General features: G+C 46.0%; 1 long non-coding RNA gene across 1 annotated transcript in view; it reads left to right on the top strand.

Annotated features, from left to right (window-relative positions):
* Positions 1–10,913, top strand: part of LOC138849181 (uncharacterized) — a 76,899-nt gene extending 65,986 nt beyond the window's left edge. Inside the window, exon 2 of the long non-coding RNA XR_011387601.1 lies at positions 10,551–10,913. This is a non-coding gene — a long non-coding RNA (uncharacterized lncRNA). The remainder of the gene's footprint in view (positions 1–10,550) is intronic.
* Positions 10,914–23,515: the final 12,602 nt, after the last annotated feature.

Here is a 23,515-nt window from a genome sequence, read left to right as displayed (position 1 = left end):
TTCCTCCAGAGAACTTTCCTTGCAGAAAAGGCTGTGGAGCAACGAACGGATTTAGACCAACTCCTCCTGGTACAGACCCTACCATGACAATATGTGCCTGGGGCCCTCGTTGTGTGAGATGCAGGCATCCCAGATCAGGATGCTGGTTTGAGTCCCAGATGCTCTGTTTCTGACCCGTGTTCCCGCTAATACTGCTAGGAATGCCGCAGACGATGGCCCAAGTTCTTGGGCTCCTGACACCCATGTGAAAGACCTGGGTAGAGTTCCAGGTCCCTGGCTTTGTACTGGTCCTGGCCCGATACTGGCTGTAGCAGCCATTTGGGGAGTGAATCAGCACAGAGTTTTTCTCTCTCTTTCCCTCTCTGTTTCTCTCTCTGTCTCTCTCTCTCTCTGTGTATCTGTGCCACTCTGCCTTTCAAGTAAACAACAACAAAAAAGTTAAAATACATGCATCGCTAGCATGCATGTCTTCTTCCAGTGGAGAGGGGGCTTAGCAATTAAAATCCCCCCTCAGTTTGCAGAATGTGTCAAGAGACTTGCTCTGGGCAGCAAAGAAAAATACATTTGTCATTGGAATGACAGCCATAACAGTTAAAGCCATTTTTATCCAGTGGCAGTGGAGCTGGCCTTATCCCTTCTGGGAAAAATAATGAATATTAGAGGTTCTGTTTACAAATATGCACCTTTCACTGATTTCTCTCACAGCCCAGCAATTTTTCAATAGGACAGCTTTCTTGGAAACAGTGTAAACAGGCCAAAGATGATAAAATGTGGTATCCAGTGAGACGCCTGGGGCTCTGTTTGCTTAACAGGGTAATTGGGCATGGACTTGGAAAGGTCAGCCTCTGCAGCCAAGCTGCCCCAGGTGTTGGCCTGGAAGGAAGCTCTTGGTTAAATAATCAGGTCTAAAAGCACCCTCCCAACCCCCCCTCCCCCAGCTTCACAGGTTTTCCGAAGGGGCACCCTCTCGATCAGATTTACAACTCCCCTCCCAACTTTTATTCTGTGAATCTTGAGCTCACTGGTCCAAGTGAATCTTTCCAGAAAGAGTCAAATGCATGAGGATCATTGCCCTATGCCTCTGCTGTTCGCAGTAAACCCACTTTCTCTGACACACTAATATGTTTAAACCCTAGAATGGCTAATGAGATCAGGAGGTGATTAGCTGTCAGTTCCTAAGTGAAATTGATCAGCGATGGTTGCAGGCTAAGGAAAGAAAATTCCCCCATCCACAGTCCACAGCTTTCTCTGATCCTATTTGTGCTTCTTTTTATCATTTGCAAAGAGAAATCTAGGGCCTATCATCTCTACAAGATTATCTATAGAGTCCCATGGCAGGTGCTGCCCACATGTTTGCCTTTGGAAGTCCAGAGCCATTGTGATCAGAGATCGGGAGACCGAGCTCAGGGGGAAAGCACAGCATGAAGAGTTCGCTTAGAGCTGAAATGCTTTTCGTTAAGAACCAAGTACTCCTTTCTCAGAAGGCCACACAGTCTGGCGAGAAAAGCCAGACACATAAACTTTGGTTTGTGATTCTTTGGTTCTTACCTTTCCAAGCTGTGCCGTCAGTAAACCAGTGCTTTCTGCATCTTACAGATTCAGCTGTTAGCTCTGCAGGTACAATGTCTAGCAGAGTCTACCCGAAAAAAAAAAAAAAAGGTAGTAACATTCCTAAAGACCTCTCCAGGCTGGTGTTAAATAAAGTCATGTGAACACAAGCGTATTTTTATTGCTCTTACTTGCACCTGCTATTTCAGGACCCACAGCTCCGCGAGTCCCTCACAACGGTTTCTGAAAGTCTGTGCGTTTCCAAAGATCCATAGCTGCCATTTCCCCTTTGCCACACTGGTGACACCAGCGGGTCTGCCTCCCCCTGGAACCATCCCTCCTCAGCTCTGAGTGGGAGCTTCCACGGGCCCCTTTTTCTCTTAAAAATGTAGATAGATAAATATTAAAAATACATTTTATGGCTGTTAGTGTAAAGACAAATATAATCCAGGCTGAATTCAAAATTATAACATTTTTCTTCCACTCTAAAAGTGCATAACATACCATTAGCCACTGTAAAGTGTACAGTTTAGTGGCATTCAGTACTTTCATAAAGGAGAGCAACCATCACCTCTTTCTGGTTGCAAAACATTTCATCACTCGCCAACGAGTCCTCGTACCTGGGAAACAGTCACTCCCCATTCCTTCTACCCCTGAACACAGCATTCTCAGGGATCATCCACGTTGAGCATCCCTCAGCACCGCATTCCTTTAAGGGGTCAACAATGCGTTGTTGTATTGCTCATCTATGAATGGACATTGGGTTGTTGCCACTGGTTGGCTGTGAGGAGGAATGGTGCTATGAACATGTGTGTATAACTTTTTGTCTGGAAGTTTGTCTTGAGGTCTGGCTATGCTTGGAATGCCCCCTGTAAAACTCTTAATGAAATTTAATTGCCACTACAATCGTGTTGAGACGTGGGAGCTTTATGGAAGGACCAGGTTATGAGGGCGCTGCCTCTGATTGCACTGAGCCTGTTCTCTCAGGGTTGGGGCCTGAGGAAAGGCTGCGCTCCGCTCCACACGTTGTGTGCTAGCTGTCTCCTGCGTGCTCACTTGCCCTTGGGCCATCTTATGATGCAGCAGCGAGCCCCTCACTGCACGCAGCACCTTGCTCTCACACCACTCAACCTCCAGAACTGTGAGAAGTAAACTTATTTTCTTCATAAATTGCCCAGTCTGTGAGATTCCTTGAGTGGAATTTCTGAGTCTTGTGGTGACTTAAGTTGAACTTTTTGAGGCACTGCCACTGTTTCTCAAAGCAATTGCATCGTTTTACATTCCCACCAGCAGAGTATAAGGGTTCCAATTTGTCCATACCCTCACCAACACCTGTTATTGTCTGTTGTTGTTGTTGTTTTAAAAGATTTATTTATTTGAAAGAGTTACTGAGGGTGAGGGAGAGAGAGAAAGGGAGAGAAAGAGAGAGAGAGAGAGATTTTCCATCTGCTGAGTCACTCCCCAAATGGCCACAACAGCTGGGGCAGGACCAGACCAAAGCCAGTAGCCAGAGCTTCATCTGGGTCTCCCATAGGACTGCAGGGCCCCAAGCACTTGCACTGCCTTCTGCTGCTTTCTCAGGCACATGAGCAGGGAGCTGGATTGGAACTGGAGGAGCTTGGGACTTAAACCACGTCCACGTAGGATGCTGGGGTTGCAGGATGCGGCATAGCCTGTTATGCCACAGCAACGCCCCCGATTGTCTTTTTATTGCAGCCATTTTGGTGGGTGTGAAGCGGCAGCTAGGGAGGAGAGGGGACCTGTTCAGCGTCATGTGCTGCCCAGTGAGGTCTGGACATGAAATCTCTTTGTCTACCAACATGACGCTTGCTCCCATCAGACCAGACAGCCTTTCTCTTCACCATGAAGAAAAGGGCCAACACAGCCCAGTAAAGTGATGCTGATACAGACCCAGACTTCCTTCACTCACTACAGCACCTCTCTGTGCGTGAGGATGGGGATGGGTCTCCTCCCCAGCTGGTGGCCTGGATGGGATTTCCCCAAGTCCTTGCTGAGCTTAGTTTACTCTCTGAACTTTTCTTTGATGGCAGACAGCTTCAGCAGTCACCCAAATGTGCTGCACGTACCTACCTGTTAGCTGTTAGTCATAGTTTTACACGTGGTGATACAAAGATACTTCAGAAATGGCACCAACTCAGCATGCAAACATATTATCTCAGTATTATTCCATTGATGTTTGACAACAGAGGCAGGTGCAGGGCAGAAAGGGAACACAGATAAGGGGCCCCTAACTCTGGAAAAGGGGAGCAGGAGTGGAGTCTCCCAGATTTCGCAGTACTGGTAAGGAGCTTGCCTGGCCCGCAATGCAGGGGCAGAGGAGGTGTTTTGGGGTAGCCTGTCTGGGATGGGGATGAACAACTTGAGGGTCAAGCAGCACATTCAACAGTCCAAGGCTTCACCACCGTGGTCTATTTTGGCAAAGCCATCCACAGCTAAAAAACCATTCTCAGAGGCAGTCCAGTTAGCCTCATGGGTAACTCTAGCACATATGATTCAAGCCCAAGGGTTGTGAACAAGTGGTAAGAGGTGAAGTGAGAAAGGCAACCAGAGACTAGCTGAGAAAACAGCTTTCACAGCCACAAACCATGTTCTGCACCCCAGTGTGTATGCATGGAAAGTGTGGCAAGTACCGGACTGACTTTGTTGATGGTGCCTCTCCCACACACAGCAGGACTACGGTTTTCACTTATGAAGAAAATGTGATATCCCCAAACAACCATACAAATAAAGAAAAGTCTACTTCGATTCATCTTTTCCATCTTAGTTTGCATAAAGGGCCTCTTTTTTCGCATCAGACTTCAGCTATGTGGTTTCTGCCCAGTTGGGACTCAGCACAATTGCTAAATCGATGAGACCTCTTTCCTTAGACCTGTCTAAAACTACTCCCAACAATCCACTCCCAACAATATCTTTTGGAGAGTGATACATCTGAATATTGTGTGCTTTAAAGGCTGGTTACTGTGAAGTTTAATGCATTTTGATTTGAAAGTTTAGTTTTGTAATCCTATAAGCTTAAGATTCGTTTTTCCAGTGCTCTGTACTGGTAGGGACATCTTGCCAAGTTAGGGTTGAGGGTCTTCTGTATGAAAACCCAGCAGATTTGGTGACTGGTGCTAATGGCACATAAATAAAAATGATGTTTGAAGCACATTTCAGCCAATATTCATAGTCAGAATTCTGTCAAGCTCTGGAATTTGTGTCTAGGAGCATGTAAGAACAGTAATTTTATTGAGCAGAAGCACAGTGGGACAGTAGGGGCCTGTGAGATGCTTTTTAAGTGAATTCCTTTATAATACTGATTAATGAAGAGATGACATTTTTCTTGAGACCTATTTAGTCACATTTTTAAGAAGTGGATGAGATGGGCAGGCGCCGCGGCTCACTAGGCTAATCCTCCGCCATGTGGCGCCGGCACACCGGGTTCTAGTTCCGGTCGGGGCGCCGGATTCTGTCCCGGTTGCCCCTCTTCCAGGCCAGCTCTCTGCTGTGGCCAGGGAGTGCAGTGGAGGATGGCCCAAGTGCTTGGGCCCTGCACCCCATGGGAGACCAGGATAAGTACCTGGCTCCTGCCATCGGATCAGCGCTGTGTGCCGGTCGCAGCTCGCTGGCCGCGGCGGCCATTAGAGGGTGAACCAACGGCAAAGGAAGACCTTTCTCTCTGTTTCTCTCTCTCACTGTCCACTCTGCCTGTCAAAAAAAAAAAAAAAAAAAAAAAAGTGGATGAGATGGCAATTTTCTGTATCTTGAATGTTTCATTTCTGAAAATTGAGATTGTTGGGTGGGTGCCCCCAAAAGATATGAATAGTTGTGGAAGAAATGTTCTCTTTCAGTTAGCAACGGATTATGGCTTTCTTCTGGTTTGGAAATACAGTCTGATCTCCAGCCATAGAATACAGACACGCCATGGTTGGTCCAGCCCATTAGAATACAGACACGCCATAGTTGGTCCAGCCCATTAGAATACAGACACGCCACAGTGGAAGAGTTCTAGAGAGGGTGCTGGCATCTTCATTTCCCTTTCCCACAATGCTGGATCCTAGACAACTGCTGGCAAGAGACTGTGTGGATGGCTGAGAGAAGATGCCAGCCATGGGGTCGCTTACCACAGAGAATGGGCAGAGCTGTATATTGGAGATCCTGAAATGAGCGCCTGGGCTCAGCAGGAAGGGTGAGGGGGACCCGAAATGTGGTGTTCAAACTTCTCTCCCTCCCTCTGTCCATCAATTCCTTCCCTTGTCTACATTTGAAATAAGCACCTTCTACATGTCAGGGGCTGTGGAAGCTATTGGTGTGTGAGAGACACCTGAGCCAGGGAAATATTTAAGTCTCAAGTTGGGAATCTTTTGGTTACTTGCTCATTACTCTCTTTCATTTCTGGCTTTGGGACTTGCCATTCAAACCAAAGACCAGTGTTCGGTCCAGAGATAACCAGGCAGGTGCTGTGGGCAAGCACTTTTCTCCTCATGTGTGGGTGCAAGTGAATGAGTCATGTAAGGCACTGGGTTCTTTCTGGTTCTGAATCACAACCACAAGGTGTACTTGACCACAGATGAGCTATTCCGGGGTTGAGATGACAGCCAAGCATCGGGCGCTCTTTTGCATGTTGTCGTCCCAATCACAACCATCACTGTAGTGTGGTGGCAGTATTGTCCCCATGGTCCAGGTGAGGAAGTTGAGGTTGAGTGAAATTAAGTCATTTGCTCCAGGTCACATAACAAGTGGCAGGGCTGGCTTTAGAGCCTGCGTTATCTGAGTTCATTCCACTTAGGTTAGCTCTGAGAAAACATTTCTTTTTAAAGTGCTCCCAAGTTGTTTCTCTTGGTCCTTTGGGGCAGAGACTGTGAATGGGATGCTTGTCACTGATACCAGTGGCTGCTTCAGACCAATCGCACCAGATTCTTTGGGGGTGGGTCATCTGTGTCGTTGTCCCCCTCCACCCCCCGCCAAGCTACTGTGATGTGTAGTGACTACCGCTGCCTTAGGGAATGCTGAGTGAGTCCATCTGTCCATCACTCTGCACCCAGAACCTCTGCCCAGAGCTGCTGCCTCCTGATCTGGGGTTAAGGGGGCGGAGTCCTGCGAGTCTGCTTGCTCTGCCCTGGGTCCCCGCTCCTTGCTTGTCGGCTGACCGGTTGCATGGGGGCCTCTCTGACCAGCCTTTTCCTCTTGACTGGCTCGCAGCTGCAGGCGGATGCCTTTGCCTGGGTGTCTGTTTTCCCAGGTGAGTAGGAAGCAGAGAAACAGTCTCCCTTCCCCCATTGACCCCGGAGTGTAGGAGTAATGTTGTACGCTTTAGCAGAATAAAAGTACTTCATTTCCCCTCCCTCGCTCCCCTCTCCCTCATTGATTTTATGTTGGAATAAGTTCTCGGTACTAGCAGAAAATAGTAGCTTGCAAAGACAGTGATTTAAGTTTCTCCCCTGACTTCTTGTTGGTTTAGTAAATCCATATAACACTTTAGAGTGGAAATAACTTGAACGTTTGCCCAGAAAGGCAGACATGTGCTGTTTCCAGAAAGAGCAGGCGGTTGGGGTGGAGAGGAGCCGAGAGTTCGCCCCATTTCTGTCACGAGTTAGCTATGTGGTGTTGGGGAGATGGCTAGACTTTCTCTGGGGGTGCTAGGATACCTGAGAGGACTCTCCGTCTTTCTAGGTCAAAAGCATGTTAACACGCTAAGATTTTTTTAAAAAAGATTTATTTATTTACTTGAAAGTGAGAGTTAAACACAGAGAGGAGAGGCAGAGAGAGAGAGAAGTCTTCCATCCACTGGTTCACTCCCCAGATGGCCGCAATGGCCGGAGCTGTGCCAATCCAAAGCCAGGAGCCAGGAGCCAGGAGCTTCCTCCAAGTCTTCCATGTGGGTGCAGGGGCCCAAGGACGTGGGCCATCTACTACTGCTTTCCCAGGCCATAGCAGAGAGCTGGACAGGAAGTGGAGCTGCCTGGTCTTGAACCAGTGTCCATATGGGATGCCAGCACTGCAGGAGGCAGCTTTACCTGCTACACCACAGCACCAGCCCCAAGATTTTTTTTTTAATAGTATAGATGGCATTGTGGTGCAGCAGTCAACATCCCATATAAGAGCGCCTTTTCAATTACTGGTAACTCTGCTTCCAATGTAGCTTTCTACTAACATGCCTGGGAAAGCAGAGGAAGACAGCCCAAGACTTGTGCCCAGCCACCTGGATGGAGCCCCAGGCTCCTGGCTTTGGCCAGACCTAGACCTCAGCTGTTGTAGCTATTTGAGGATTGAACCAGCAGATGGAAGATCACACACTCTCTCTCTGTCTCTCTCTAGCTCTGCCTTTCAAATAAATAAATGAATCTTTTTAAAAACACAGATGATTAGAGGAACTAATGTAACAGACACCCTTGCATCTAACGCAGTTTAAACAATGGCAATTATTTTGTCACATTCATTGAAACAGGAGATGACTACCCACTTACTGTGTCATCCCATCTTTTTCTTCTTTATTCTTCTCAGGTTTGTTTCTCTATTTTCGCTACTAGTGTAGGTATCCACAGATGATCATACTATGCTTTTATTTTCAAATTAACTTTATATTTTCGTTTCCCTGCTTTTATGTCTTTTTGTGACTTGAAATTTCCTTCTACTTCCCCAAACTATGCATAGTATATAATTTTCTGTATCTGATTTTGTTAGTTTCACAATTTTGCTTTTTCACATTGGGGTTTTTAATCCATTTAGAATTCATATATGTGAACTGAATAGATGTATTTCCAAAGAAGACAGCAAGTGGTCCATCAGCCAGTCAGTATTTGAGAAGGTGCTCAATGTCACAAATCACTGGGGAAGTGCAAATCCAAGCTGCAATGAGATACCACCTTGCATCTGTTAGGAAGGCCGTTATCCAAAAGAGAGCGCTAGGAAGTGTAGGTGAGGATGCGGACAGGAGGCAGCCCTTGCGCACTGTTGGTGACCGTGTAAGTTGATTCAGTGATAATGGAAAACAGTGTGGAGGGTCCTCAAAATGAAAAACAGAACTACTGGGGACAGGTGCTCGGCTTAGTGGTTAAGATGCCAGTTAAGAATCCCCTACCCCAAATCAGAGTCCCTGGATTTGATTCCTGGCTCTAGCTCCTGACTCCAGCTTACTGCTAATGCAGACTCTAGGGGCAGCAGGGATGGCTCAAGTAACTGGGTTCCTAACACCCGCCAGGGAGACCATGATTGAATTCCTGATTCCTGACTTCAGTTCAACCCATTCCTGGCTCCTTCTCTCCCTCTCTTTCTCTGCCTCTTGAATAAACAAATAAAATAAATAAAATAGGACAACCATGTAATTCAGTAGTCTCACTGTTGGGTATACATACAAAATCAGGTATTTTTTAAAAAAAGATTTATTTATTTATTTGAAAGTCAGAGTTACAGAAAGAGGGAGAGATAGAGAGGGAGGAGGGGGAAGAGGAGGAGGGAGGGAGGGGGAGAGAGAGAAAGAGAGAGAGAGATCTTCCATCCATTATTTCACACCCCTGATGACCACAACAGCCAGTGTGGGGTCAGGCCAAAGCCCGGAGCCAAGAGCTTCATTTTATTCTCCAACGCGGGTGGCAGGGGCCCAAGCACTTGGGCCACCTTCAGCTGCTTTTTCAAGGCAATTAATGGGAGCTAGATCAGAAGTGGAGCAGCTAGAACACAAACTGGTGCCCATATGGGATTCCAATGTTTCAGGCGAAGGCTTTACTGGCAACGCCACACCAGCCCCCAGATCAGCTATCTTGAATTCAGCCCCCAAATCAGCTATCTGCATTCTTATCTTCATTTGTTGATTATTCACAATACACAAGAAATGAAAGCAATCCAAGTGCTCATCAGTGGCTGAATGGATAAATAAAATTTGGTGTATGTACAATCCACTATTATCCAACCCTTAAAAAGAAAGCAATCCTGCCATTTCTTAATAAAAAAGTATATTTATTTATTTGATATGAAAAATGACAGAGTGAGAGGGAACCACACACGGAAAGAGAAGAGAGGAGGAAGATGGGGAGAGTGAGAGAGAGAGAGAGAGAGAAACTCTTTGCTTTTTCACTCCCTAAATGGCCACAATGACCAGGGCTAAGCCAGGCTAACGCCAGGAGCCAGGAACCTCATGCAAGTCTCCCATGTGAATGGCAGGGGCCCAAGTGTTTGCAATATCATTTGCTGCTTTCTCAGGCACATTAACAGGGAACTGGATTGGAAGTGTAGCATCTGGACCTCAAACTAGTATTCTGATATGGGATATCAATGTCATAAGCAGTAGCTTGACTAGCTGCACCATTGCACCTGCCCTCATCCTGCCTTCCGTGACAAAACAGATAGACATGGAGGACATTACAGTAACTGAAATAAGGTAGGTGAAGGAAGACAAATGCTATAAATCTTTCTTATACTCATACGTGGAATCTGAAACGATAAACTCCAGAAACAGAATGGTAGTTGCTGGAGGCTGGAAGGAAAGCAAAAGGGGAGCCATCTGTCAGAGTAGAGACTTCCATTACCTGATGAATAAGGTCTGGGCATCTATTGTATTTTGGGGTGACCACAGTTCGGAACATATTAGATCGCTGATTGTTGAGAGTGGATCTTAAATGGTCTCACCATACACAAGAATTATGATATCTATGTGAGGTGGTGGTGGATTTGTTAACTGACTTGATTGTGGTGGTTATTTCATTATATATATATATAAAATTTGATATATATTTTGATATATGTATCAAATCACCTTGCTGTATACCTTAAATGTATACAGTTTTGTCAGTTACACTTTGATGAAGCTGGAAAGAAAAATATTTTTCCCCATGAATGGGAGCTTAATATTATCCTGTCTTTTTGGCTTCTACAAGTTTTGCTTTTCAGACTTATTTTTATGTTAGTATTCATCTACCTTATTATGATTTTATGATAATGCTATTCTCAGAAAAATAATGTGGAACATTTCCTCTTTTTCTCTTCTTTGAAACAATTTGATTAAGATTGAAAACAGGGACCTGCACTGTGGTATAGCAAGTACACCTGCAATGCTGGCATCCCATATGAGATTCGGTTCCAGTCCCCGCTGCTCCTCTTCCAATCCAGCTCTCTGCTATGGCCTGGAAAAGTAGAAGATGGCCCAAGTCCTTTGGCCCCTGTACCTGCATGAGAGACCTGGAGGAAGCTCTGACTCCTGGCTTCGGATCGGCTCAGCTCCAGCTGTTGCAGCCATCTGTGGAGTGAACCAGCATATGGAAGACTTCTCTCTCTCTCTCCCTCCCTTCCTCCCTTCCTCCCTCCCTCCCTCCCTCCCTCTCTGTAACTCTGCCTTTCAAATAAATAAATAAATCTCTTTAAAAAGAAAAGATTGAAAATATCTCCTCCTTCAACATTTGGTAGAATTTTCTCATGGAACCATTTAAAAATTTTTTTTTTTGTGAGTGTTTTTGTATGTTGTGTGCTTGTGTGCCTGTGTGCTTGTATGTATTTAAAATTTTTTAAAATGTATTTATTGGGGTTGTGGGTAGAGACATAGAGTGAATTCTCCTATGTTGCTTCAGTCCTCAAATGCCTGCAACTGCTAGAGTTGGTCCAAGGCTGGATCCAGGAGCTGAAAATGCTATCCCAAATGGTGGCAGGAACCCAATTACTTGAATCATCGCCACTGCCTCCCAGAATCTCCATTAGCAGGAAGCTGGTATAAAAAGTCAGAGTTGGGAACTGAAGCCAGGTACTCCAACATGGTACATGAGTTGTTTTAGCCATTAGGCTAACTGCCTTCCCCTAATACATTTTGCAGTATTAGTTTCTTTACTAATGATAGATCTGTTCAAACAGTATTCATTTTCCTGGATGACTTAGATAAATTATGTTTTTCTAGGATGTTGTACCTTTTCTATAGTATTGAATGGTTAATTTAAGTCAAGTGTTCACAGTGTTGTATTAAAGTATTATTTATTGTATGATTTCTGAAAATCTCCACCCCATTTGTTAGTAGGTTCTTTTTTACATTTCCTCATTGATGGTTTATGTGTACCCATGGAATTTTTAAAATTGTCACTGTTTTACTCAATTCTGTCAGAAGTTCATCAATTATTTTTCAAACAATGACTTTTAGTTTACTGTTTTTCTATTGTTTATCGTGTTATTAATTTCTCTATTGTTCTTGATAATTACTTTGTTATCGAGTTTTTCTTTTAATATTCATTTATTTATTTGGAAGTCAGAGTTACACAGAGAGAGAAGGAGAGGCAGAGAGAAGGAGAGAGAGAGAAAGAGAGAGGGAGGTCCTCCATCCGCTGGTTCACTCCCCAACCTGCCGCAATGGCAGGAGCGGCGCCAATCTGAAGTCAGGAGCCAGGAGTCAGGAGCTTCTTCTGGGTCTCCCACCTGGGTGCAGGGGCCCAAGGACTTGGGCCATCCTCCACTGTCCTCCTAGGCCACAGCAGAGAGCTGGATCGGAAGTGGAGCAGCCGGGACCTGAACCTGCGCCCATATGGGATGCCAGCACTGCCAAGTGGCTGCTTTACCCGCAATGCCACAGTGCTGGCCCCTGTTACCTACTTGTATATGAGAGAATTTACTTTGTTCTTCTTGTCATACTTTTTGAGTTGGTTGCATATCGTACTTTCTTACAAGCATTCTCTAAAATTTCCTCTAAGTACTGCCTAAGTTGTGTTGTCTACAGGTTGATATTTAATGTTTGATTCAAATTCTTTTCTTGACCCATAAATTATTTCCAAACACATGAGAGTTTGAGGGAGTCCCTTTCAGTTGTAGGTTTTCACTTTCTTGGCATTATAATCAGAGGGCATGGTTAGGTGATATTTGCTGTCTGGCATTCATTATGATGACTGAAGTGCTAAAACTGTCCTATGCATTCTATCATTCTTTTTTGTTTGTTTGTTTGTTTGTTTGTTTTTTGACAGGCGGAGTTAGTGTGAGAGAGAGAGAGACAGAGAAAAAGGTCTTCCTTCTGTTGGTTCATCCCCCAAATGGCTGCCACGGCTGGTGCGCTGCGCTGATCCGAAGCCAGGAGCCCGGTGCTTCCTCCTGGTCTCCCACGCGGGTGCAGGGCCCAAGCACTTGGGACATCCTCTGCTGCCTTCACAGGCCACAGCAGAGAGCTGGACTGGAAGAGGTGCAACCGGGACAGAACCCGATGCCCCGACCAAGACTAGAACCCGGGGTGCTGGCACCTCAGGCGGAGAATTAGCCTAGTGAGCCTGGGCGCCCGCCTCTATCATTCTTAGATACTGGATTTGCATGTCTCTCTGACATCAAGCTTGTTAATCGCCGCACGCTTGCAAACTCTTACAGGCTGCTTGTTATCATGCTTTCACACAGCTTATTTACCAGATATTTGATGATTTTAAATAATACCTACTATTTCTTAAAATTCCATTTTTTATTGTAATTCTATTCCCTCAAGTACTTAAAAGTCTCAGCTTGCCTCTACAGTGTGTTCCATCTTTTGTCTATAGTAGATGTCTCCCTGCAGATTTCAAAAATTTTAATTGTGAGTTTGGCTTACATTTCCCTTCTATGAATTTCTTGTGGCATTAACAGTTTTGTTTTTTCCAAGCGCCTCTCTGGTTACTAGCCCAGGACTAGTTTCTATGCTAATATCTCAATTGAGGGGTTGCATAATTTGAACTTGCAGTCTGGTGGGCTTTCTTAGCTCCCATAGGAGATGTTTTTCACTCTTCTGGAACTCAAAGACAGACATGACAACTTGTTTGATTTTGTTCTAGTCTGCTTTTTCAGAGAGTATATATCTGAGGTCCAATTTGAGAATTCTTAATTCCAACTCTCTATATTGTGTTGAGTCCAGCATCTTGTCTGTTACATTTTTTAAAAATATCAAGCCACTGTTATAATTTACCTTCTGGTAACCACAGAATTATAAGCTCCTAAACACCACTCTGACTTCATGCTTCTCTTTGGCACCTGGAAGCTTCCACTCGTATTTTTTCTTATGAGCTCACCTACATATTTTGAAGACTTTTGTTGCATTTTATCAGCTGTTCTTTGTTTTGGAAGCAAGAAGGTTGTTGGTGGTGGCTGGTATCTCAGTCTTCCCTGTCCCTGGGGCTAGAATTCATTCTTAGTCTTTTAATCATGAAAGGTGGGAGTTTCAGGAAATAATGAGGCAAACACCTACTGAAATATTTGAACTGTTCGTTTTCTATCAAATTCTGCATCTCAACAGTATTTAGATAGGCTCTCTGTTGCTGTCAGCTAGAAGAAGCCAGCATCATTGCTGACCTGGTCCTCTGTGGAGGATACTGGTGGGGACTTCAGCCTGCAATGGGGCTACAGTGGGGAACCTCCAGACTGTGGGTCTTATCTTGGGAGGGGGTGTCTTATTCCTTTCTTAAAACACCTTTCCCAAGGCAAAAATAGCAGGCCCATGGTGAAGTTCACTTGGGCCCTGGTGTAGCGCCCTTTGACTTCTGCCTATGGGGACTCCTAGTAATGAGATTTTTCTTTGTATATTCAAGATGAAAAGAGCTCTCCCTGATCAAAGAGAAAGCATGCAGTATTGCCATGAAGGGCCTCATGGAAAGGAGTTTTCTATGCCATTGTCCCCTATGGATAAATACGCAGCTACAGAGATATGCACAGGGGCCTTAGCAGGCATTCCTACTCCGAAAGTGATCACAGTGATGAAAACCCCCTATCTCCACAAAAGGAGCAGCATTCCTTAGCAGATGCGATGAGGTTCAGGCCTTATGTAGAGGCTCCTCTCTGGCTCCCAAAATAAGCCAGGAGTAATAATGCGTCCATAGGCATTCCTATTTCAGTGTCTTCTAAGTGCCAACTATTGCCTTTGTGCTAGAAACACCAAGAAAGATGAAGGTGGTCTTCGCCCTTGAGGAGCTCACAGAGTAGTGGAAATGAGAAGAAAATCACCAGATAATTGAAAGGGTGATACGATCTGAAAAGGAAAACATTGATGAATTGGCCTTCATCAAAATGAAAACGTTTTGTTCTTCAAAAAAGATTGTTAAGAGAATGCAGAGATAAACCACAGATTGGGAGAAAATAATTGTAGACCATAAATCTCACAAAAGACTCATGTCAAAAACATATAAAGAACACTCAGTACTAAATAACAATAAAACAAATGCTGTATTTAAAAACATACAAGAGATATGAAAAGCTTTATCACCAAAGATTTATTGATAGCAAGCAAACACACAGGGAAATGTTCAACATTAGTCGTTAGGAAAATGCAAATTAAAACTGCAGTGAAGTACTACTACAGACCTATTAGAATCACTAAAATTAAAAAGATCAACCCATTGTAAATGTTGACTAGGGTACGGAGACACTGGAACTTTCATTCACCGCTGGTAAGAATACAAAATGATACAACCACTTTGGAAAACAGTTTGGCAGTTTCTTAAAAAAAATTAAATACCTCCTACCATATATCCAGTCTTTTCACTCCAAAATATACAGAGAGTAGGCCGGCGCTGCGGCTTAGTAGGCTAATCCTCTTCCTGCGGTGCCGGCACACGGGGTTCTAGTCCCGGTCGGGGCGCCGGATTCTGTCCTGGTTGCCCCTCTTCCAGGCCAGCTCTCTGCTATGGCCTGGGAGTGCAGTGGAGCATGGCCCAAGTGCTTGGGCCCTGCACCCCATGGGAGACCAGGAGAAGCACCTGGCTCCTGGCTTCGGATCAGTGTGGTACGCTGGCCGCAACGCACCAGCCGCGGTGGCCATTGGAGGGTGAACCAACGGCAAAGGAAGACCTTTCTCTCTGTCTCTCTCTCTCTCACTGTACACTCTGCCTGTCCAAAAAAAAAAAAAAAAAAAAAAAAGTAAAAAAAAGATACAGAAAGTAGATAGATCCATAAATATATAAAGGAAACAAATGGATCCATAAAGACACAAGTGTGTGGGTGCTCATGGAAGCCTTTTTGTAACAGCCCCTAACTGGATGCAGTTCAAAAATCTGTTGACGGGTGAATAGGTAACCAATTGAGCTAATCTATATGAGGGACTACCGTTTAAAAACATAAAGGACTGGGGCCCACGCTGTGGCCTAATGGGTAAAGCCGCCGCCTACAGTGCCGGCATCCCATATGGGCACCAGTTCAAGTCCCAGCTGCTCCACTTCCGATCCAGCTCACTGCTATGGCCTGGGAAAGTAGTAGAAGATGGCCCAAGTCTTGGGGCCCCTGCACCCACATGGGAGACCTGGAAAAAGCTCCTTGCTCCTGGCTTCGGATCGGCGCAGCTGCAGCTGTTATGGCCAATTGGGGAGTGAACCGGCAGATGGAACCACCCCCCACAACCCCATTGTGTAACTCTGACTTTCAAGTACAAATAAATAAATCTTTTAAAAAAATTTAAAAAAAACGATTGAATACTTTTTGGTTTTTGTTTGTTTGTTTGTTTGTTTGTTTTGTTTTACCAAGCCTCTATTGCCAACTTCCAGAGCCACCTGTCACGAGCCTTGTTCCACACCACTATGTTCTTCCATATAGCCGTGGATGGCAAGGCCTTGGGCCACGTCTTCTATGAACTGTTGCAGATTAAGTTCCAAAAACAGCAGAAAATTTTCGTTCCCTGCAAAGTGGAAGAAGGGATTAGGTTGTGGAGAATTTCAGCTTTAACAGATTTATTCTGTGGTTTAGTGCCAGGGTAACAGCTTCTCACATTATAATGGCATCAGTGGCAAGTTCACCTATTGGGAGAAATTTGACGATGAGAACATCCTGCAGCATACAGGTCCTGACAAATGCTGTACCCAACTCAAATCCTTCCCAGTTTCTTATCTGCACTGCTGAGACCGAGTGGTGGCAAGCATGGGGTCCTTAGCAGGGTGGAAGTGGGCATGAAAATTCTGGAAGTCATGGAGTGCTTTGGGCCCAGGAGTGACAAACCCAGCAAGATGATCACCATCACTGGCTGTGTGCAACCGTAAGACATGTGGCTCATGTTTTTTCTTACTCACCGGACTATTCCTTCTGTAGCTCAGAAGGTTATCGCTCCACCCCATCTGCTCACAATGTCCCATAACTTTTTGTTGTATTGTTGCAGTTCTTTGGTTTCCATATGTCCCTCCAAGTTCAGTTGGATTACAGAGTTAAGCTGTAATTATTAAATAAAAACTAAACAACAACAGCAACAGGATTGAACTATTGACACATACACACAGGAGATGCATGGATGTCTAATGTTGCTGTATATGAAATAAGGCAGGCAAAAGTGAGTCAATTGTAGATTATTTCATTAAATAAGAGTCTAGAACATGAAAACTAATCTAGAGTGATGCTAAGTGGATAGTGAAACCCTGCAGACAAAAGTAGGGGAGGTGAGAGAAAGAGATCACAGTCATATAGAAATTTCAAGGGTGATGGATTCACTCACTATCTTGATTGTGGTGATGGTTTCATGGGTGTATACCTATGTCAAAATGTGTCAAATTGTCCAGTTTAAATAAAAGCAGTGTCTTGTAGATCAGTAAGGGTACTTGAAAAAAGGGGTGTTGGATAGATGCTTTGGAAGACATAAATACTGGGTGCTTTCAATAGACAGGACATGGCAAATGCCCCCTTAAGTCAAACTGCCTAGAGGTCAGGGAAGAGGGGATGGCTGGCCTGAGATTTGGCATCTGACTTTACATTATCCAAGGAAAGGGAGCTAAGGGGACTGGAGATTCTGGGTGGGGGGCTCTTCACGCTGAAGCTCCTCCAAATCCGAAAGTTCCAAAGCACGTGATAGTGGGGTGAGTTCAGGGACTCGCAAGTGGCTTAGCAAGACCGAAACATAAGATGCTCATGAACAGGAGAGAAGAGGGGAGAGGCAGGAAATGACTCTCTCGGATTCCTTTCCTTCTCTGAGTTTATGAATTCTCACTGCATGTCTCTTACTTGTACCACCAGCTTCTCCAGGCATCCCCATCTCTGAATACAACATGAGATCACCACTGCATTTATGTGCAAATTTCAGTGGGAAGACCCTCTGCCTGCCTGTAGTAGCCTCCAGTTATTTGGGGGAGTCCCCACGAGGGATTTCCCATCTACACTCACAAAGTTCATCGTTTGCTTCCCAGCTCTCTCCTGATATCTACTGCTCAGGTCGCTGACCACATAGGCTGCCTTGATTTTTCTGTTCAAAGAGCCCACTGGGAGAAGTCCAGGCTTCAAGCCAAGGTGAGTGAGATGCTGGCTGTGTTCACCGCTGTCAGCTCCAGGTGCTGCAGCAGGGAGACTGTCTCCTCATGGATCTGCCTTGTGTCAGGCAGGTGAGTGAGGATTATCTTATAAAGAATTCCCTTTCCAGGTCCAGGTTAGCATCGCTCACAAGAGACATTTTGCAAGGCACTTGGGAGGTGGGACCCACATCTTTCCATTCTGTTGGTCCGTGTGGGCACCACAAAACATGTCCTGTGTGTCACTGGTCTGTTCTCTGGCTGGGGCACCTCCTACCCATGTCCTGCATCTGCAAGCCCATGGCCAAATGTATGTGTTGCTTTGTGGTGATGGGGGCGAGTGTCTCATGCAGATCAGCCAGGCGTGGAGGTTGGAGGTGAAGAGAGACAGATGCAGGTCCCGCTTGGTCCTCGTAGGTTCCTGTTTGTTCTTGCTCTTGTGCACATGCAGTTTTCCTTCGTGATGCCAGTGTAGCTGACCCCTAGCAAGTTCAAGTTTAACATGAGGCCCGGGAGGCAATGGGCTGCTCAGGATGTTCTCTGACCTCCCACCAGTATGTAAGGTCTACCTCCTGTCATCGGTCCCTTATTCGCAGTCACTTAGGGTGGCTCCACTTCTCTGAAACCTTACGGAGGCAGCTCTTCCACTCAGCTTTGTGCCACCTGAGACCAGGGGAGTCTCCCCTATACAAAAGCCTCTCCTGAAAGCCAAGAGTCTGCAGCCTGACCACTACCCTTGCTATGAGAGACGGAAGTCCAGGGTTGGTTGGGGAAGGGGTGCCAATCCAAGTCTTGCAGCTCCCTTGCTTTTCCCAGCCCCACCCCAGCCAAATGCCTTCTTCCTCCTTCAGTTAATGAAAACAAAAGCTCCCTGCACTTCCCTGGGTGTGAACAGATGTTCCATGTGGGCGTGAGTGCGGGTGGAGGCTGGCTCTGCCGTCCCCGCCAGCTGCCTCCGGCCCCGCTCAGAGGGCCCGCGGTGCCCTCACAGACGCGATGAACTCCTCCCCGAGTCTTTGATTCTCGTGTTCAAAGAGCTCTGGCAACTTGACCCTTCGCTCATATGTCTTTGTTTTCACTCATTTCCTTTCCATGGTGCTTTGCCAGGATTCTGGGATGGATTACAAGGCCTCTATGAGGGCCTAGCTGGTTGGAGGAGTGAGCAAGCGAGAAGACGGGTTTGCTGGCCTTTGTGTGCCGGGGAACACATCATGTCTAGTACATATGAGTCTGTGAGGCTCACAAAAAGGGAGAACATCCTAAAAACAGGGTGGATCCAAGCTTGAGTCCCTGGCTGCTCAGATTCCCAACGAACCTCTTTCTTCCCCACTCTGGAAGGCAGGTCCTGGCAACTTATACCGTGTCCTTCCTCCTAGCCCCACAGGCCATCCTGGACATGGGAGAGAGTGCTTTGTGGTCTGGGAAGCAGTGATTCTGGGGTAACCCTTTTGAAAGCTCATCTGAACCCCCTTCACTGGGTGACTGTTCCTCCCTCCAGCCAGCCCTCCCTCCTCGCTGTCTACAGATTCTGCCTCTTGGAGACAGCCAACCTGGAATGGAAAGTATTTAAACAAACAAACAAACGAAAAATTGCATCTGTACTGAACATGAACAGACTTTGTTCTTGTTATTATTCCCTAAACAATACAAACAACTATTTACATGGCATTTAGACTGTTGTCAGTATTATAAGTCATCTAGAGTTGGTTTAAAATAACGAGAGGATGTGCGTAGGTCTTATGCAAATACCACAGCATTTTAGAGGAAGGACTTGAGCGTGAGAGGATTTTGGTATCTGGGAGGCATCCTGGACCCGGTCCCCCATGGATACAAAGGGATGACTGTGTATGTTAGGAACCAGCATTGATTTCCAGCGTGCCCTCTCCTCACATTCAGTAGGCTGGAACGTGACAGGAGACTTGCACTTGAAAAATTAAAAACAAAACAAGACTCTGCAGGGGACGGGGATGATCAGCCACGTTTGCAAACAACCGATCTAGTGAATGGTAATTGAGAGAAAGGAAGCTTAGGGTTCTGCCTGCAAAGCCAAAGCAAAAAGAAACAATTACCAAGATAATCCCAGCAGAACTCACATTTTATTAGGATGACAGGAGTCAGGAGTAGCTGTTTCTGAGACATTTTGAGGGGGAAGCAAACTGGCGAAACCAATATCTTTGTACCTGTTTCAGTTCAGGCCAAGCCTCTGAACAAGGTGACAGTGGTGGGCGGTTGAGCAGAGAGGGAAGAATTGCATTTCCTGAGCCATTTTATGTTCACTGTGGCTGTAGATTCTGAATGTGCTGGGGGTGTCTTTGTTTCCAAGATACTTGTAGCTCAGACTCTTAGAGCTCGCAAACCATGAATCCCTGCTTCTGACACGGAGGAGTGATGACCGTTGTTTATAACACACTGTGTTTTGGCTAACCATTGGAAGACGTATTTTGAGACAACTTTCCATGGTACTGAGGATTAGGATTTATTTATTTACTTAATTATTTGGGTGGGAGAGGGAGAGATTCCATCTGCTGGTTCACTCCCTAAATCCAAGTAATAGCCCCAAGCGGTGGCCAAAGCTAGGAGCTGGGAACTCAATCCAGGTCTCTCACGTGGTGGCAGGGGCCCAATCACTTAAGCTGTCACTGCTGCCTGCTGAGGTCTGCACTGGTAGGAAGCTGGGGGCAGAAACTGGAGGCACGTATCGAACCCAGGTACTCTGATGTGGGATGCAGGTGTCTTAGCCAGCATTTGAACCACTAGACCAAACATTTGCAAAGGATTTAAAATTTTTAATATACCTTTCAATATGCAGCTATTTTTAGGTCACCATCATTTGCCTTGTGACTCAGATGGCCACACAACACATGTATTTTTGAGGGTTCCACAGATGTATTATTCTGCCCAATTGTCTCCTTGGTACCATATGACCAGTTGGCCCTGGGTTTCCTAATTTGAGTGTGGGAAATTGTGACTGCCTTTGGAGACTGAATGGAAAGCATGCAACTCTCTTTAAGATCATTGTTCTAGGGGCTGCATCTGCTGGATGGAGGATTTCTTCATTGCCAGGTTTCCTGAGGGAAACCCTGTGTATCAACCACGAGAGGAAGGATCTGGGGGCCAGCATCACATCTCACGTGAACGCTGACTGCGTGCTGCCACCTGGTGGCTGGGCAAGCTCTCAAGTCTACCAGGGACTTGAGAGCAATCTCTGGGAAGAAACCAGCGTCCTCCACCTACTGTGAGCAAAAACATTGCCTTGTACTCCTAACAACTGTGCCCTCCGTCCGCTTCTAGTTCCCGGATGAAGAAAGTGACTGATGTCTTAGGAAGGCAGATTTAAAGAGAATGGAATTCATTCTTATTCTGTTTTTAGTGATTTTGGGGTCTGCCCTTTTTTAAGCCCAGATTTGAGACCTTAGGGGAAAAGCCTTTGAAAATAGTATACTGGGGTTGGCATTGTGACATTGAGCATAAAGCCACTCCCTGCAGTGCTGGCATCCGATATGGGCACCAGTTCACATCCCGGTTGCTTCATTTCCAATCCAGCTCCCTGCTAATGCTCTTGGGAAAGCAGCGGAGGATGGCCCAAGTCCTTGGGTCCCTGCCATCACATGACAGACCCAGAAGAAGCTCCTGGCTCCTGGCTTCAGACTGGCCCAGCTCTGGCCTTTGAGGTAGTGATCAAGGGGATAGAAGATCTCTAAGGATCTGCCCCTGACTCCCATCTCTCTGTAATGTGCCTTTCAAATAAATAAATAAATCTTTACAAAATAAGTGTACTGTCGAAGGGCAGAAAGAGGCTGGGGTGGAAACAGGCGAGGCTTACCTGTGAGGCAGAAGTTCTTGAGTGAGGCTTCTATACCTGCAGCATGAGTGTCACCTGGGAACTTGTTAAAATGCACATTCTTGGTCCACAGTGGGACCTGGCAGACCAGAAACTCTGGAAATAGAGCCAGGTGATTTGGATGCATGTTTAAGTCAGAGAGCTGCTGCTATGGGGAATATAAGCCAGGGCTGGGCAAATGGCAAGTGGATGGCATCCAGGACCCAGTGGGTTCCGTACAACCCTCATTCTTCTTTGGTTGCCACTTCCTGTGTTATTTACTCGATAAACACAAAGACTTAGTGGGTGAGTGCTGTGAGTGAGCCGCTGTGTCAAGGGCTAGAGATACAGGCGTTGTTCTGAACAAGGGCTGGAGAATTTGCCTTTCTAACAATTTCCCAAGTGATGCTGATTGCAGGTTGGGAGAATCCATGCTTTGGGCACCCTTGAGAGTAGCAGGCTCAGGAACCCATGTGATTTTCATAGAGTGAGTGCAGTGAAGACTTTTAGAGGGAACTATGTGGCTCTGGGACCTCCTTCTCACCCTTTCTGCCTCTTCTAGCACACAGGAGCCAGGTTTATCTGAACTCTAGTCTATTATAAAGAGATTAAAACAACATACTATGATTTCACCCCTCTCCCCAAAGGTGAGACAATTCTAAAGCCGGAGCAGACCTGCAATTATTAAGAGGCCTTGGAGAAAACCACCAGTGTTTTCAGAAAGTTTGGCCATACGGTAAGACTTGGGTTGTGTTCTGCGTTGCCCCAGCCTTACTGATGCTAGTTCATCTACCGCTTGTTTCATTGGCCATTTATAGCTTAGGTTGGTACAGTGGGTCTAAACAATTATAATGAAAAGGACAAATAAGTAGAACAGCAAATCACACTGGATTTGTGGCCACAATTCCGCAGTCAATACTCTTGGAGCTAGAAGGAGAACTCTAATTACACATTAGAACAGAAATGTTTGCTTGCGCCTCACACAAAATCCCTACTCTCTGTGGGCTATCAGCGGTTCCCCTAATCAGTTTGTGGCCAGGATTGGGTGGGCAGGTAAGAGCTGGATTTTTCCTTTGTGAACTCTTCCATGCATGAAGCATCCCGGGGGTAGTGGCAAATCTCAAAGTTTTGGGGCCAAAGTTGACCCCCAAATCCTTTGTACCTTGTGGAAAGTTATGTGATATCTCCAGATCGCCTTTTCTGTAAACTTGGGAGAATGCCACCTAGTCCGGGGCAACGTTTTTAAGGATCACATGTGAAAAGGTAGGTAAGTCACACACAATGTGTGTGATGCATAACTGTTCCCAAGCCTCCAGTTTCAGAGGGCTGGAGCTGGGAGAGGGCGAGAGGTGAACTCCTCAGCTACAGACTGTGTGCGTGTTTGCGCCATGCCTAAGGTTGTTGTATGTTGAAATGTGAGCATTGAGCGCCCAGTGGAGGGAATCCCTGGGCTTTGACAGCTCTGTTCCTCCCCAGGACATCAGACATGCCGGTCTGAAGCAGTGTCAGGAGATCACATTGGGGAATTAAACACAAGCTGGTATGGCACAGCAGACAGAACGGGTCCCTGCGGATTTGAAATAAGATGTACTTGGAGTTTAAAGGGATGTCCAAGTCCCAGTTGCTGTTCGTCAGGTGCATCCCTCTGGAATATTAACTGAGTTCAAGTTCAGTGGCAAAATGATTGGGAGGAGGAGAGTTGAAATTCAAGGGAAGGCCAGGTTGGGGGACTCTGTGGTGGGACGAGAGGGTCCAGGCTCTGATGCGGGCAGGAGGGCAAGAAGGGGCGCCCATGGAAGTAGGATGGTGAGGGTGGGATGCTGGAGACTGTCTTCACATTCTTTCTGAAGACATCTCCTTCTGGGTGAAATGCCTTTGGTGAACTATAGGCCAGTTCATCTGCCATGTGGTTGAACTGCTTAAAGAGTGTACAATTCATTGACCACCCAGAAGAGAAAATGATGACCCCAGTCACCATGTG

Source organism: Oryctolagus cuniculus, chromosome 3 (genome assembly GCF_964237555.1).
Source record: "Oryctolagus cuniculus chromosome 3, mOryCun1.1, whole genome shotgun sequence".
Taxonomy (NCBI): Eukaryota; Metazoa; Chordata; class Mammalia; order Lagomorpha; family Leporidae; genus Oryctolagus; species Oryctolagus cuniculus.
This window is presented reverse-complemented; position numbering and strand designations above follow the sequence as displayed.